At 41.1% G+C, this 16,636-nt stretch overlaps 1 protein-coding gene across 9 annotated transcripts in view; it reads right to left on the minus strand.

The window, feature by feature from the left end:
* Positions 1-9,078, minus strand: part of SEMA6A (semaphorin 6A) — a 193,434-nt gene extending 184,356 nt beyond the window's left edge. For all 9 annotated transcript variants that reach the window (XR_012715502.1, XR_012715501.1, XM_075272212.1 and 6 more), the window contains exon 1: positions 8,651-9,078. The gene's annotated coding sequence lies outside the window, so the exon portion shown is untranslated. The remainder of the gene's footprint in view (positions 1-8,650) is intronic.
* Positions 9,079-16,636: the final 7,558 nt, after the last annotated feature.

Here is a 16,636-nt window from a genome sequence, read left to right on the forward strand (position 1 = left end):
ATAGAGTTCAAACTGCTAATTCAATATTTATCGACAAGCTTACCGGCGAGCGCTGTAATAACAGTCAAACCCAGCAAACAAAAGCAGATGGTTTTTCATCTGAAAGATTGCAATTAAAATCCACCTTTATGACTAAAAGGCCAAGCTATTTTTCTGCACGCCACTCTAAAAGTAGCGGAGGATACAGAGTTATTAAAAAAAAAAAAAGCGAGAAGATAAAAATAAAAATACATGTAAATGATCGCTAGGTGAAAAATACAGCATAAGTAATTCAGCATGCTGTATGGATAGTGTTTCCTGTTTTGTTCTTAGAACAGTATACTCTATAACAAGTCACCTCGACCTATCACTCCGATCACCATTTTGCTTAATTAACTGGTAAGAAATACCCCTGAACCCTCTGTCAGAGACTAAGCACTATGTGTATATACCCACAGATAGAATATGCAGAACATCCCTTTAATCTGGAATCTGGCACTGTATTGTTTCATAATCCCAATAACCCACATGCCTGATCATCTAGAATCTCCCATGTAGAATGATGATATAAAATAGCATTAAACTTGTATTTTTAACAGTGGAATTCTATTATTTTTGAGGATATAACAAATCACACAAAGGCTGCCACAAGAGAGACATTAGTAATACAAACGGCCCATGGTATGAGTGTGACCCTGTTAAGGTGCCCGTACACCTTCAATAGCTATAGGCCAAATAGTTCCAATTTCCCATGCGTATATATGCTCAGATTCGCTTTCGTTCATCGACCCCTTTGAAGTAATTCTAATCTTTTCTTAGCCTGATATAACAATAGACTGCATTCAATTATTGGGAAAAACTGCCTTAAAATATAGCTGACAGGAGTTGACCGCTTCTTTGAAAAATCACGGATTCTTGGTATTTACACCATTGTGACAACCATGAACTTGAGCAATCCATCACTTGGCTTGGAACTTCAACTAGTCACAAGAAACATTTCAACAAGGACCTATAAAATATATTCAATGCTCAACAATTCACTGCGTAAAGCAGGGTTGTGGAAGTGGAGTCAGAGCTGGGACCAATTTTGGGTAGAATTGGAGTAAAAAAAATAGTTACAGACTCCAATGGGGGCTTGAAAATAAAACAATTAATTGTTTTAATTATATTAAACATTTATTGATATTGCATTATTAAATAGAATTTAATTATAGTTTGTTGCATATTTACTTTGATAGGAATTCAATCACTAGCTTTATAATGAATTCAAGGGTTTTACCGCTTCCGACAGACAATGGCCTACCGACTCCACATCCCTGGTATAGATGTACAGTATATTGAACGCTCTTAGGCTGAAGCCCCGCGTGGTGCAGTCCCTGTGAAGTGGATACGATTCGCTAGAGAAATACCCTCAACAGAAATCTTGTGATTTCCAAAACTATCGTGTTTTTGCAAATCACAGCATGCCAATTATGCCTACAGAAACGGTGGCGGTTTCCCTATAGGTATAATGGAAGCAAAGTCTGAAAAGCGCTTCCGGAAAATCCCCAATGTGTTGCCATCACAGGTGTTTCCCCCTTTTAGCTGCAGCCCACTACACGGGACCTTAGTCTTACATCTGATAGCTATTCCACCCAACTCCCAATACACATGCATGCTCAGTTTGACCAAGTGTGCATGTTGTGCCAATGGTGAGAAGGGAGTAAGCCAGTGCTGGTCACCTCTGGAGGTGAATTATCTTCCTAAGGGGTGTTATTTAATATATCTGGTCTCTCCCTCTCCCGGCATCATCTCTTGGGGGTGATAGGCCCCCACACACAAGACATCAGCAGATCCAACTTTGTTTTTCTATGTACAGAGGATATAAGAGTTGAAATAAGAGATATATACTACCAACTACCACTGACGTATGTAACTTGGAATAATTTAAAGAGACAAAGTACAAGGAAAATGTATACCTCCAATACTCAAATAATATGATAGTGAAATGTAGTTCATGGATTATTAAACTATGGGAACGGTCAATGTGTGGACATATTCTGCACCAGAGGTAGGATTACAGCCTCCATTTTATTCTTCCATAATGGCACTAAACCCTATCTCTTCAGTAATGGACACGGTCTAAGCGGTTATTGAATGAATGAGCGAGGCTTCTTACCCTATGTAATTTCATCCTTCTGGTAGATAAGACCAGTTGCTTAAAGGAACATCCTAAAGAAAAAAAATAAGACAATGGACTCCATATGGGTTACACCTGGAGTGACTGACACTTATTTAAGTAAAGGTCTTCGGACATGGGAGCAGATGGCAAGCTTCACGCAGCATGGGCTGAATTCATGAATATATATCTCTATACACAGAAACACAAGACACAGGAAAACTATAAGTGCTAGACACGTCACCACCATCCAGAAAAACCCACAAAGGCAAATCATTTATTTCTCAGTGGATAATGTGCTGTGTGTCATAGTAGTTAAGGCCTGGGCTTAAGAAGATAATAACTAGACTAACTAGCTTGTATGGGAGTCATGCACATAGATAGTGATAAATATCGGTCAAAGGTCAGGTTAACCATTTCTATCCTGTCGTCATCCGGCCTCGTTTTTTGGAACCTCCGAGTAAACAGAGAAGAGACAAATAGCAGAGCTTATGTCAGAGCTTGGACCGCGGTCTGTTTACCCAACAAAATTGGTTGGATTTCCTTGTGCGGCCTAAATTCTGTCATTAGCCTGGACATTTATCACTGGGAGAGATAAAACGCACTCCCTGTTCTCGCTGATAGATTAAAGTCACCTCTACTCTCTGAACTGGGTTTCCTTTTTCATTTCGCAAGAACAAAGACGGAAAAAAAAAATTCCAGAAAAATACATATCAGCTGGATGTTCACATAACAAGGTCCACAGAGACACATCTAGGAGTTGCCTCTTTTAATCCAATACTGAATAATGTTGGATATTGCTCTCTGTTCTTTTCAAGCTCTGCTACTGCCAAAATAACTGCAAGGCTTGCAACTCGTGTTATACAGAGAGCCTTCCCCAAGGCACCCCAACACTATCTGAGGCCCTGCCGCTATGGCAACCGCATAAGAAAGCAGTTTCCATGATTAATAGATGAAGATCAGGCTTACGGTCTAGATAGCGCGCTAGGCCATCATTTGAAGATGCTAAAGGAATTAACTAAAGAGCAAAGCATGTAAAGCAATGTCAGCCACAATGACTATGGATCTCCTCAATCCATATATCAGAATTACATAACAAAATGCACTGGATGATTGTAGAAGAAGAGGAACCACAAAGTCAATCATCTCTTTGTTCCCATGAAAACTGGCCTGGTAATGACACAGGTATGGAGACAAGGCAGGAGCTGGAATGAATGGCGTTCTCCCGCTGCCCAATGATCTCACTAATGCCACTCAATACAAATCCATGGACTGCGGTAGTCACAGAAGAGGCATGCGGTGCCTCATGCCAGGACCTCATCGCTGGAGGCTCTTTTAAGTCTTATTTAATATGAATGAGGTTTGGAGTGTTTTCTGCATTGATTCAAATCCACTGGAACACATTTTAGGGTGTATAAGAAAATGTAACTATGGGAAAGATTAAGACCGTATCTGACATTTGTCAGGATTCAATATATGAGTTTACTGTCTATTGTTCTTGATTCATTAAACCTACATTTGGTGTTACTTGCTGTGGATTATTACAGCTATTAATTGTAGCAATTATTGAATGAAAGCTCTAGAGTAGTAATTGCATAGCGCCTCTAGTGGACAGCACTGGTCTAACACGGTGACAGAAATACAAGACCAATGTATTGGTACATCTGTTCCATAGCATAAGGGTTTCAAGGATTAAATATACTCAATTAGTCAACTATGATACCTCACAATTGTTACATGAAAGCCTAATAATAGCTCCATCTTCAGCATGTATGAACTAATCTTCCAGCCACATATGGATCCATTAGCCTGGTCTAATACTTCTTGGCGTCTTGCGTGTTGCCATATTAATCCTCTCACAGGACCTTTCTGCACATCTTTACAAAAAATCAATTGATCTATATTACCCTATCTATATGGAATGGCTTGCTCTATGTACAGCTACAATCATACAAGCCATCAGTTCAGATCTTTATATTGGATAAAACTAGCACGTAAAACGATGTCCACATTAGAAGAGTGCTATACGCTAAGACATATCCGAGAGGCTCTGCTATATCTCATCTAAGGTAGCAACACAGAAAGCTAAACTACAGTATCTGTATCTGAATGCAGCCTATTAACCCATAGGAACTGGAAGATTGTACACAGCTAATAGAAGGACTGCTACACCATAACATATCCCATACTTACAAAAATATTTTATTCCATTATTATTTGATTTTCTACATATACTACAAAAAATATATAAAAATGGACAATAAATAGATAGTTGTACAGTCTATAGGTCAACATCCAGACATGTCTGCAAACACTTCATGCTCCAGAGGTTTCATTAAAGTTGTTTTAATCCGCTTCATTTCTGCAGCAGTCAATCTACATGATGTGATGTATATGAGCAGTGGGATTACAGGGTAGGTGGCCATAATGACTTCTTCTATAATACATCAGGAAACCAACAAAGCCAACGCTGTCTATCCACTAGTTCATTGGTAATTTACAAAGAAAACATGTGGTCAAAGTTATTCATGTAAGTCTTCTTCTACCAAAGGAAGACCACCAGGTTTAGCCATTAACTAACTCATTTAGCTGCCAACATCAAGCAGCATAGCAAGCCATGGTCTGGACTCCATCAGTGATGAAAACCACATCAAGCACTCATTCATTCATTGACTAGACAGGACAAGGGATTCACATTGAACACTTCAATAATGAAACAACTTGTCAACCACAAGGGCCATTGTTTAACCAAAGGTGTAGAAACTTTGCACAAAGGGAACAGTGCTGAGAAATAGCTTGATGAATTGGAGTGGAGAGTAATCCATCATTGCAAATCACTGTGTCACCACCAGGGGAGCCATAGACAACTCATTGAGTAAAACCTACATTTCATTTCATGTGCTTTGTTAGCCAGTGAACAATACTGAACACAAGTCAAATCATCTGTACACATTACTATCATTTTACCCATTATCTATCAATGCAAAAGAAATTATATAAAATTATAGAGGCTACCGTTCCATGCTGAGTCCTTTTAAGACAATAAAAGCAGGTTGGGTGTTGTATTTTCTCATCTGCTTCCAACATGGCCTCTTTCCAGTGAAGTGATACCACAAAATATATTAATTTTCTCTTTGATATAATGATGAGTGACAGATACACAAAGGGCTGCAGTGCTTGTATCTGTCTGCGCCGCCCCCATATAAATGTCATTCAGAGGAGCTGGCATTGACATTGAAGTTCCTTTTAGAAATTAACAAGCAAACAAACAGATCTGCCGTCATTTATGTAAATGCACCATTGGATTGATCACAGGATATCCACATTGACTGCATTAGCAATAAACGCACCTACTAACCCTAAAAGACCCCCATCTACTAGATGCATTTAGCAGACAAGTCTCCCACACATCAATTACCAGCTCAGGAAAGAGCCACAATCTGCTTTTATCTTTAAGCAGCAATGTATGGCAAATCCATGTGTCCTCAAACCATACATATACACAGATATACATTTCATCTCCTATGTAAAGAGCTCTCTTTAAGCTTATCACTCATATGATCAAAACTAAACAACCTTAGTGGAGTGGAGAGCATGAAGCATGTGACTGGGGGTCTGTGGTCACATCTGCAAGAGTTCCTTAGGGGTGCAATGCTTGAACTGTGCATAGACAGGCTTAATCCTGGAAATTAACCCTTCCCTATGAATCCCACCATACTCATGTGTGATCTTTTTTACAGACATCTATTCAATGAAACGTTTCTAGCAGATTATCAGCACAATTCACAAGTCCACTAGGATTTAGCAATGAAAACACTGAATGTTCTGATCAGGGGACAGGCGATACTAAAGGAGATAGGGGGTTCCAAAACAAACTAGAGGACTAATAGGTCAGACTAAGTTATTTTTCTTGCTTCTGTGGGTCTCTACTATATCAGTCTAGGTATTGGCTTACAATAAAATTAGGTTAATCAAGGCTGGAGTCAGAATCTGTTGGCAGCGCATAAATAAGATAAGCGTCAATGGTTTTCATTAACAACCTAGCAATAAAATATACACAATATATAAGGAGGATAATATTTACTCAACATGCTTTCCATCTACACAATATAAACATTCTGTTCACTCCACATTACAATCAAGTTCTTGGAATGGGGACAAGACCACAAGTTCCAGATAAAGGTTAATCAATGGCATCTACCTCTGAAGATTGGAGACACAGTTCTGTCTGCTTAAAGTTAATCATTAAGTTTTATAGCACTTGAGCTGGGACAGAATAGAAGCCAGCACAGGACAGCCAGCATGGGGTAGCCAGGCACTTCTTGTAGCATGCCCTTTCTATTTTAGTTGACCGCCCTATAATAAACATGCAGTAAACACTTTCTTCCTGCACTGTACTGTACATGCTATTAATATTTTATCATTGGTGCCTGGGCTTTCCCTTATAGGAACAACACAGCAAAATGGGTTCTCAATCCAAGTTCAACATAAAAAGAGAACTGAAATGGCCACATGGGCATTAAGTGCAAAGCATTGATCCACATGAGATTTAACCAGAGCCTTCTCTATTTTACATGCTTGATAGTTTAGAAATGGGGAAGACAAATCAAACCTTCCCAAAGCAATAAAGAAAAGACTCCTGACAGAGCGGTTAAAAACACAAGCACACTTAAGGGAAATAAGCACTTTTATATTGTATTGCCATTAAGAGATTCACTGCTGTGGGCACAATTGACTTCCTAGGAGCAGTGAAACCGCTGGGTGTCCAGATTACAAGGTACCGCAGACACACAGCAGACACAGAGGTTTTTGCACAATTAACCTTTGTTGTATCTCCCAGGCACCACGTGTGTTTTCTACTTTTACCAACTGACTAAGAGAAAAATCCATGTTAATACAATCAATAAAACGTAAATGTCCCTATTCCTCTGCAGGCACCAGAGCAAAGTCATTTGTTCTGCACTGTCTAGATTCCTTCATTAAGCATCAATATTTGGATTGTCACCATTTCACAGCCCGGCAGTACTACTGTATAATGGCTTTCCAGGGTTACATTGAATATACATGAAGGGCACACACTACCGAATCCTGCACATAAGGCTTTCTGGATTTAGCTTGGCATTGACAGTGGGTGCTTAGCACCAAGGCTGGATACAGTATGTGAGTACTTGCAGCAATTTGTGAGCTACCCATTCTTTCCCCAAAGCCATCCCTAACATTTGATTGTAATGAACTCATTTTGCTTTAGGGCCCCAATGGGAGGAAACCAGCCCACCAGCTCCCTGACTTTCTGCTCCATTTCCCCAAATGTACCAGGCACAACCATGCTCCAGAAGGCAGTCGGGAAAAACAACACATGGGGGGATTTGCAGCCAGGTTCCCAGAGCTCCCACTATCTCTCCGTCAAATTCACAGCCAGAGCACTTAGAGAGCATTACTCTCAGCTGACTGCCTCTCATACACATGGGAAAGCAGAGCAGCAGCTCCCATGCACTTCAACAGCAAACATCCAGGGCTTAGATACATCTGACAGCCCCATCATGGATAGTTTACTTATTACTTGTCATTCATAGAGCGCCAACATATTCCGCAGCATCGTACAGGGAACGTAGTCCCATCACTCAGATCTCAAAACCTAAATTCTACATCTCAAGTGCACAGCATGAGGGCAATTTCATAGAAACATAACTAACTGGAGGATATTATAGGAGCGTGGTAGGAAACCCACAAAACCACCATGAGAACATATACATTTCATCCCTACTTTACCCCGGTTATATTCTAACCATTGCCCCACTACTTCTGCCAACTTGTCAGATGACCCCATTATACTACAGTAACATGGAGACAATATGTATGATATTATGTAATAATCAGATCTTTCTGGTTCTCCAGCTGACTGGATTATCCCTGCTTGGCACAGAGTTGCCCTTCTATTGCGGTGTATCATAATAGGAGCTGGACTAAAGAGACAGATGCCTAGGTGGGTGTGCCCACCCATTTAGCTTCATGGTCCCTACTATTTAACTTCACTGCACACAGGGTTAGGATAAAGGCTGGCATATGTATGCCATCCAGAGCGGAGGAGGAGGAGAGGTGTCCTGTGTGATGTGACCCCTTTATTCTGCTAAGCCTATTAGGGTTGGAGGGGTCTGCGCTGCTGTAGAGAGCCCACAACCCCCTCACCCTCAGAAAGGGGGCACAAGCAGCCCTTCAGCAGCAATTAGCTACCCCTGGGCCACTCACAAGTTTCTTTAACACTCGCATTTCCACGCTTGGTTCCAAGCCATTCACTCACAATGGAAGAGGAAGAAGATCTAGCCAGACCATCCCTGCCTTTGTATCCGTGAGCAGCCAAGGAGGGGGAGATGGAGAGAAGGAGAAAGCTGCCTATGCCCCCACTGTGCCCTCAACCCTACACGTGAAATCATGGGCATGACCACTATCTTCATTCATTCCAGGCTACATGCAATAGTCACACAGCATCCAGAGAGAAATAGCAGAAGAGCATACCTTGGGAACATGCAGAAGCAGTGCAGAATCAGGGCTAGCTCATGTAGAGTCCCATTAGTAATCCACAGAGAGGGATCTCTCCAATCCACTGGGTTCTCCTGTGCAATCCTTAGTCATTACTATACATGTGACACAATGTTACTGCAAATGCTGCACTTTCTTCGTTCTGCAGAAACTGCTATTCCTTCTAGTACAATCCAAATTCCACAATGACTCCACTGTGAGGTCTCCTTCAATGGCATGCAGGAGAACAAGTCCTATGAGGGGTATGATGAGTGGGATACAGTCTTCCCCCAAACTCCTGTGATCTGTCCTGACTCCAGCAGGGACACACAGCTCTCCACACACTGACTGCTGCTGCTGCTTCTGCTGCTCATTGAACTGGATTTGGAGAAGAGTTGAGCTCAGCCTCTGTGCTCACAAGCCCAGCCTACTCCCTACTGATGTCTCCTAACTCCTCTGCTACTGGCACTGGCATCTAGTGCAGCAGGCAAAACCTGGACTGGATTCCTCACTTCCCCTCCTAGGCATGTGATAAAGTGTGAACACAATAAGAAGAAAACACATTACAAGACAGTAGAAAAATGCCAAACACTCCCATTCATTACATGTATAATAGCACTGAGCACAGCTATTCCTGAGAACAATAGGTCATTTCTGGGATCACATTAACTATTCACATGGTGACTGATTCTTCTCCCAAATGTTGCATTAAATGAATATATTCAGCAAGTGCCAGCAAGAGGTTACATGTAATTCTGCAACCTGATTCCTGGAATAAAATGAATGATATGACTGAGTAATATTGTGCCTATTATCCCTTCTGCAGAGATAAGCCAGTTCTTATAGTAAGTAATATGATATTTATTATATTTGAGAGTACATTTACTGGTTGGAAGGCAGATATTTTCCATTATGCCTTATCTGCTCTGAACACATGCAGTGCAGGAGATTTTTTCCATTAGCTGATTGAGTTCTCATTTTTTCCACACTAATGGTGACAAATATTCACAAAACAACAGCTTAATGCAGAGCATGCAGGCAGGATGACACTATACAGAATGGGTTTCTGCCTGCACGTATGCACAGCACTGTCTGCATTTGGAGATGTAGTTCCCACTGTTGACCTGAAGGTGTCGCCAGTTTAGCTGAACAGAACACAACTGCCAAGGCTTTTGCTGCTTATGGCTCATTGCACACAGAGCCCTGTGCAGCCAGCAGCAGGTGCCAGACAAGACCAGCTGTATGAAAGCAGCTCTTCTCCCATTGGCATACAACTGTCTTTTGGGGCTGACTGTGTGTACTGGTTGATCAAGCCTCATTTGTAAAATCCTACTGTACAGATATAGAACTACAATAAACATGCACAGGGGAAGATGCAAATCCCAATGCTGAAGAAAAAAGTCTAAAATCTCTTCCCTTTTGGTTATGGCTTGTTAAATCATATTATTTTTTGCAGAGGAACAATCTGATAACTATCTGCTATTGCTTCTGATCCCTATCTTGCGCTTCATGTTTCCTCCACCCCTTGTCATATAATATAATTAGTTATATAGAGACATGCAATCCGATTATTCAGATTCCCTGGGGACCTAGGCAAACCGGGAAAGTGCAGGGTCAGGAGATGTGCAGTCTCAGGAGCACTGGATGCAGGTTATTGCCATTGTGTGTCTGCGTATACTGTACTGATCTTCTGATGACAGATCGAAGGATTAGGTTTCCTTTACAATATGTATGTGTGAGTGCTTGGGTCATAATGCTCTCTTTATCAACTAATGGGAAGTATATTTAGATAAGCAAATAGTCTCCAAGTTAGACTGTTGTTATTGATTTAAAGGGGAATTACTATGTATCTATGAAAATACTCTAGGTATTTCTATGTAATTCATTCTGTCAGCAGGCGTTTAATGTATATAATTGCTGGTATTTAGACACCGCTGACTTCATTCATCGCAGCAGGAAATCATCATTTTGCTTAATCTGTAAACTGAGGTTGTCTGTAACTTGGATGCTTTTGTGTAAGCAATTTCCTTTCATAGGGAATTTTGTCGCTGGGTGGTATTCATACAAACCAAATATTTCTAACCTAAATGTATATATCGATGTATATTCCTTGTACTTGACAATTGCGAGCTCCAGCGATTATAGACTATTGGTTGCAATATATGGGGAACTCAATAAAAGTTATTTTACATCACATTATGAGCACATCAGATATCAAAGAGCTCACTGTTCTTTCTCCGGCATTGAATAAGGTGACAAAGGGGTTTTGTGTTCTACCTGTGTCTTGTATGTCAGTTGAAATATTTCAGTTTTGCCAGCCTTGGGGCATGTGGGTCTTGTCTTCACTATACACATCTGACAACTATTTTCATGCACTAATGAGGGATTGCGGTGCGCTAGCTTCTCTAAATTTGTTCCCCAGGTTTTACTTAATAAGGATTTAAAAAGTTAGAAAAACCTACTTTTGTGCACTGTGTCATTGTTTCTTCATTCTTTACTATTACAGAAGATGTACCCTGACAATATTGTACCCTGATCTACAGGGGGGATGTCAATGGATGCTTGTAGACAGGGAGAGGACAGGATATAGATTTTTTTATACTGTCTCTATCCCATATTTCTGAATTATCTTCCGATTCCTTTATTGGATGATCACATACTATAAATCATAAATCGTTTGTCCTTACTTTGTGTATATTCAGTTTACAGAACCCATACACCTTTAATAGCTGTTGTGCAGCTGACATCTATTCCCACTTGACTCAGTGTGCATGTGTTCTTAAGATCAACTTTAGGCTGGGGCCTCACGTGGTGTAAATGCCGCAATTTACTCGCGGCAGAAACGCTATAGAAAAAATTGCTGTGTTTTACAGTCAGAGCAAAGTGGATGGGATTCTAGCGAATCTCGTGCCCACTCTGCGGTAAAAACCATGCCCCCACTAGAGTTGCAGCATGTCAATTATACCTATGGAAATGCCGGCGGTTTACACATAGACATAATTAAAACAGAAAGCCCACAGATGAAACCTATGTAAACTTTCTGTCTAAAGCGCTGCAGGAAGAAGCACGATGCATTGCCGCCGTGGTTATTCTGGCAGCGCTTTTTTTGCTGCAGGACGCCACGTGGGGCCTTAGCCTTAAGCTAAGGTCCCACCTGGTGAATTGCATTGCTTTTTTTCTGCATTTTTTCCTTCCTCTACTGAATCTATAAAGTGTTCACTATTCCCTAACTTACATTACCATGCCGCTATTTTTATAAATGCATTTTTGAAAACAAAAAATTCTTGTTTCTGCAATGTGTGGATAGGATCAAATGTGATCTCATTCACTTTGCCTAAACTTTAAAACACAGTCTACATTTTCCATTCCGTTTCCAAAGCAGGCACGAACGAGGCATTTCTGCAATATTGGGGCTTAGCATTAAAGAGGTCATTTCACCTCCTGGGGCACATGCAGTGTAATACTCCGCTAGAAAACCGACAGTGTGGTGAATTCCGCGCACTATCAGCTTTCCCGTTCTGTGCCCCCGGTGAAGAGCTATCAGTGCCAATACCGTAGCTCTTTAAAGTCAGAAGGGCATTTCTGACAGTCAGTCAGGAACGCCCCTCCTCACAGTAGTGTGTATAGCGCTGTACTGTGAGAGGGGGAGTGTTCCTTACCGCCCAGGGATGATGCTGAGCAGTGAGGAACGCTCCCCCAATACTTGTCTATGGACGAATACTATCAGGAGGGGAGGGAGGCGTTCCTCACCGCTCTCAGTACATCGCTATAGATGCTGCTGTGAGGAGGGGCATTCCTGACTGTCAGAAACACCCTTCTGACAGTGAAGAGCTACGGTACCGGCACCAATAGCTCTTCACCGGGGGCACAGAACGGGAAAGTCTGATAGTACACTGAATTCAGCGCACTGTCGGTATTCTAGCAGTATATAAAACCGCAGGAGGTGAAAGGTCCTCTTTAACGTCACTGGAGCAGATTTATTAATAAAGGCCCCAAAAATTGCAAAACTCTGGCCTCTTAATAAATCAGCCCCAGAGCCATGTGCTGGAATAGAAATCTATGCCACTTAGGAACTGGATTAGATTTCCTGTATAGCTCACACCAGAAAACTGTATACAGCTATCCCACTATCCACCACACACACATTGATGGAAAGTCGCAAGCATGTGGCAATGAAAGTGGCAATGAATATGGGGCATATTTAGTGCAAGAAAAGGGCATTGTGCCATATCCACTCCACGTTAGCACCCATCTATACCAGAAACTTGGTGTAGATGGGATAGTACATTGCTCTAATTCAACATACTCACCAACGTATCTGAAATGTCTTTATAGGAAGTAACTATATCTGTGTTAGGCTGAGGCCACACGTGCAGGTAAAGCTGCTTTTTTTTTCGTTATTATTTTGCTATGAGCCAAAACAAAGAGTGGCTTTAAAAGAAATGGCCATCTCTGGGACCTGAATCTATCTTGAGAATAGGGCCCGTCTGTGCCTGCAAGTGAATAGGAGAATTCTGCACATACATGATTTACAGAAATAGTCAAAGCTGCCTGCTCAGTTATTTCTGCAACTCCCATACAAGTGAAAGGCCATAAATACCGAGATGGGAATACCCTAATGTATGTCAAACACAAAAGCTAAAGCAACTGTGATAGCAGAGCGGGCAGTGTTCAGACTTGTACTGATGGATAAAGCAGCTGTCAGTAACTGGACAGTATAGTCACAGACTGGGAAGGTAAGTACAGAAACCAGACAGCTGTGTCCATAATGCTATGCCGAAAGCTGTAACAAGAAGAATCATATTGAGCTGGATGGCTTGGTGCTACTCTGTTACTCCAAATCTAATTCTGATCTACAGTAATATAACAATAATTAGAGAATATTGCCACCAAATATCAGCTACAGGAGGAAGGGCCAGCACCCAATAAAAATTGAGCATTTATTTGAGGCAGTTAAAACCATGTACGCAGGAACGTTGACGCATTTTGGACAGACACTGCCCTATGTCATAGCATAAATAACATGTATACAGAACAGCTTAAACAGTTTAAGTAGTGCACTCCATCGCAGTCATGTGCAGTATGTGGGGTGCACTACTTGTCCTCTGAAAGTGAGCCTTCGTAACCACTTGTCAGATATAGGTAAACCTCAGGCCAGTAATCCATCTGCTGTATTTTTAGGGACATTTTATGGAGGAGATACTACAGTGGTGCAGAAAGTAAAGATCAAGGCACAGCATAGAGAATTGCTGCATCTTTAATGTAAGAAGGGGCTCTACCACAGAAAACTGGCATAGATGGATTAATAAATTCCCCTATTATGTTTTCCTGGATTAGCTCAGATCATCTATGGCCCATGTTCTCTGAGTGGAAACCAAAAGTTTCAACGCATGGAGGAATCAGGTGTATAGGTGATGTGGATAGTACCACCAAAAAACTGTCCCTGGGTAAGTATTAGATTCATTTTATTGGATTTATGCATTTTTTTTTATTTTACAGAAGTTAATTGTTGAGTGTATAGTCATCATCTACACAGTAAAAGCTGTTGTTTTGGGGGTAGGATATACCTTTAGAGCCTCAATATATATACGGTTCAGTGACCAAGTGACCACTGTGACGTGTTATCTTTAGATCTTATTCAAGGACTGCATTCAATATGTACTGATTGTTTGTCCCCTACAAGAGAAATGCATGTGGAGACAAATACAAAAGATGGGATCAGAGTAAGGATTAGGCATTGATTTAGGCACAAGAGTATTTCAGTAGTATTAGGCAATCTGTAAAGTGACTACCCTAGTAAAGAATTCTTTACATTGACTTGAATGGGTTTGCAAAGTGACCGTGCGTGTGTTCTTTCTGCCTCTCCGTGGCAAAACCGTTTTTTTTAGCCAGACACAAAGTCGGACAGGGTGCACATGGGCGGTCACTTTATAACCCATTCCAGTGAATGGGTTTGAAAACTGACTGCCGGGTTTCTGCCCCCTGTCCAGTTACTCGGGGCAGAAGACAGAAACCCGCCGGATTGGCTAAAGCGGAGAACAGGCGCCGATGTGAACCCTCCCTAATAAGAAATTGTTATATATGAGGAATGCTAAAGCAGACATGTCAGGAGAGGAGACAGGACCTCATTAAAACTGAGTATACATATTCCTTCCATGCATGTTAATGATCCTTACAATGTGAATACATCTCGAGTTGCTTACAAAAATAAGAATTGCCTATATGGAGAATGAAATCATCACCTAAAATAGAAAGTGCTTTTACGCACTTTTCACACTTCCAAGTTAATACTTAGTTATTAAACAAAGAGGAGAGATGGCGGTGGAGTCTTCCTTGTTGTGGTTTCGCACATAGCTGTTAGAAGACGTATCTTTGAACCTCAGGTACAGTTACTCACCAGGTGTCATTCTAAAGAAAGCTTTGAATCTATCCTGTCTACAGTGAGTCATGTCTAGATGGTATACTAATGATATCTGCTTACATAAGGACAAGCTTTTAGTTACTTTAAAAACATCTGATGTTTCGTCTCAGTCATCTCCTGAAGTCCTGTCTTATAATTTGTGATGATAAATGAAAATCTGAAACATTAAGCTTCTCTTTTTATTTTTAGGTAACGTACAAAGTAAACTAATACCACAGTAATAATTTATGTACGCGTAACATCTCCCCAGATGGCACAAACATGATTTATTATTTACATAGAAAATGAATAAAAATAGGACGGCTGATGATATTAGCCGATTTCTGGAATTTGTTTGTTTATTGAAACAGATTCATTGGTCTGTTTGTTAGCATAATCCCTCGATGTGTCTGATAGTGGAAGACGGCGGAGAAAAGTTGTACAAGTCAGAGATGTGCACAAAGTTCTGCAGAGTTGGCACCAAATCCAGACTGGCAGAATCTTAAGCAGTAACTGCGTACATAGATATAAATTATTGATAAACATTACAAAAATTTATATAACAAGGTAAAGTAAGGTTGCAGAGGTTGGACATTTTTGCTCCTTTGCAAGCAGTAAAATAGCTGATTCATTTAAAAACATTGCAAATACTGGGGAATTTAGGAATAAAAAATAGGTCACCAATTATTTTTTTCAGTGAACAATTTACATTGGGTTTAGACTCCATGGCTATATCATACATTCAAAATGCCTGTTCATTTGGGATATAATGGCCATAAAATGATTGTATGTTGTATCCAGAGTACATCTTGACTGTCAACAAGGATATTGCTGTAGGGGGTGCATGTTAGGGAATTGCTTAGATGACAATTCCCCAGTAGCTGCTGGAGAACCCTGGAGGAAGGGGCACAGGAGACAGTGAGCCCTAAGCTGAAGCCCCCCACTGTCCCTTCCTCTTGCCAGACCCTATCCTATGTAATAGGCGGCAACTTGGAGACGATCCCTTCCTATATATGTGACACACAAAACGCAGACAAGACAAACAACAACAAAGGGAGGTCAGCTAGCCAGGGTTCGGTAACAGTTGAGCAGTGCAACGCCAAATCAAAGTCCAAAAGAATAGTCAACAGGAAAAGCCAAGGTCAGGATTAAGAATATAAAAAATTAACAGCAAGAGAAAGCCAGCAAGCACGAGACAATAGCAAGCACAGTGTGAATGTGAGCCAAGCTTAAATAGGGAGGAAGAACCCGCCCTGAAGTTAATAGGTAAACAGGCTGTCAATAACACGAATTAACCACCTAATGAATGGAGGCAAACAAGGGCAGAAGACGGGTGTGGTGGAAATTCAATCACAGAACTAGAGCCGTGTTCATACAGTGCAACCAAAAACTTTAAGCAAGGAACCAAACTGCAAACACCTCCTACACCGCCGCATGCGAGCAGAGGGTGGCACTGTGACCCGAACAGGCAGAGATGTTACAGTGCAGGGTTTACAATCTTGAGTGTGATTGCTCTATGTCTCAAGGGGGCTGAAGCCCATCTGCCATATAGTGGCTGATAATAACAGGGGTGGTATTTGTTC

The sequence above is a fragment of the Leptodactylus fuscus genome, chromosome 1 (genome assembly GCF_031893055.1).
Source record: "Leptodactylus fuscus isolate aLepFus1 chromosome 1, aLepFus1.hap2, whole genome shotgun sequence".
Lineage (NCBI taxonomy): Eukaryota > Metazoa > Chordata > Amphibia > Anura > Leptodactylidae > Leptodactylus > Leptodactylus fuscus.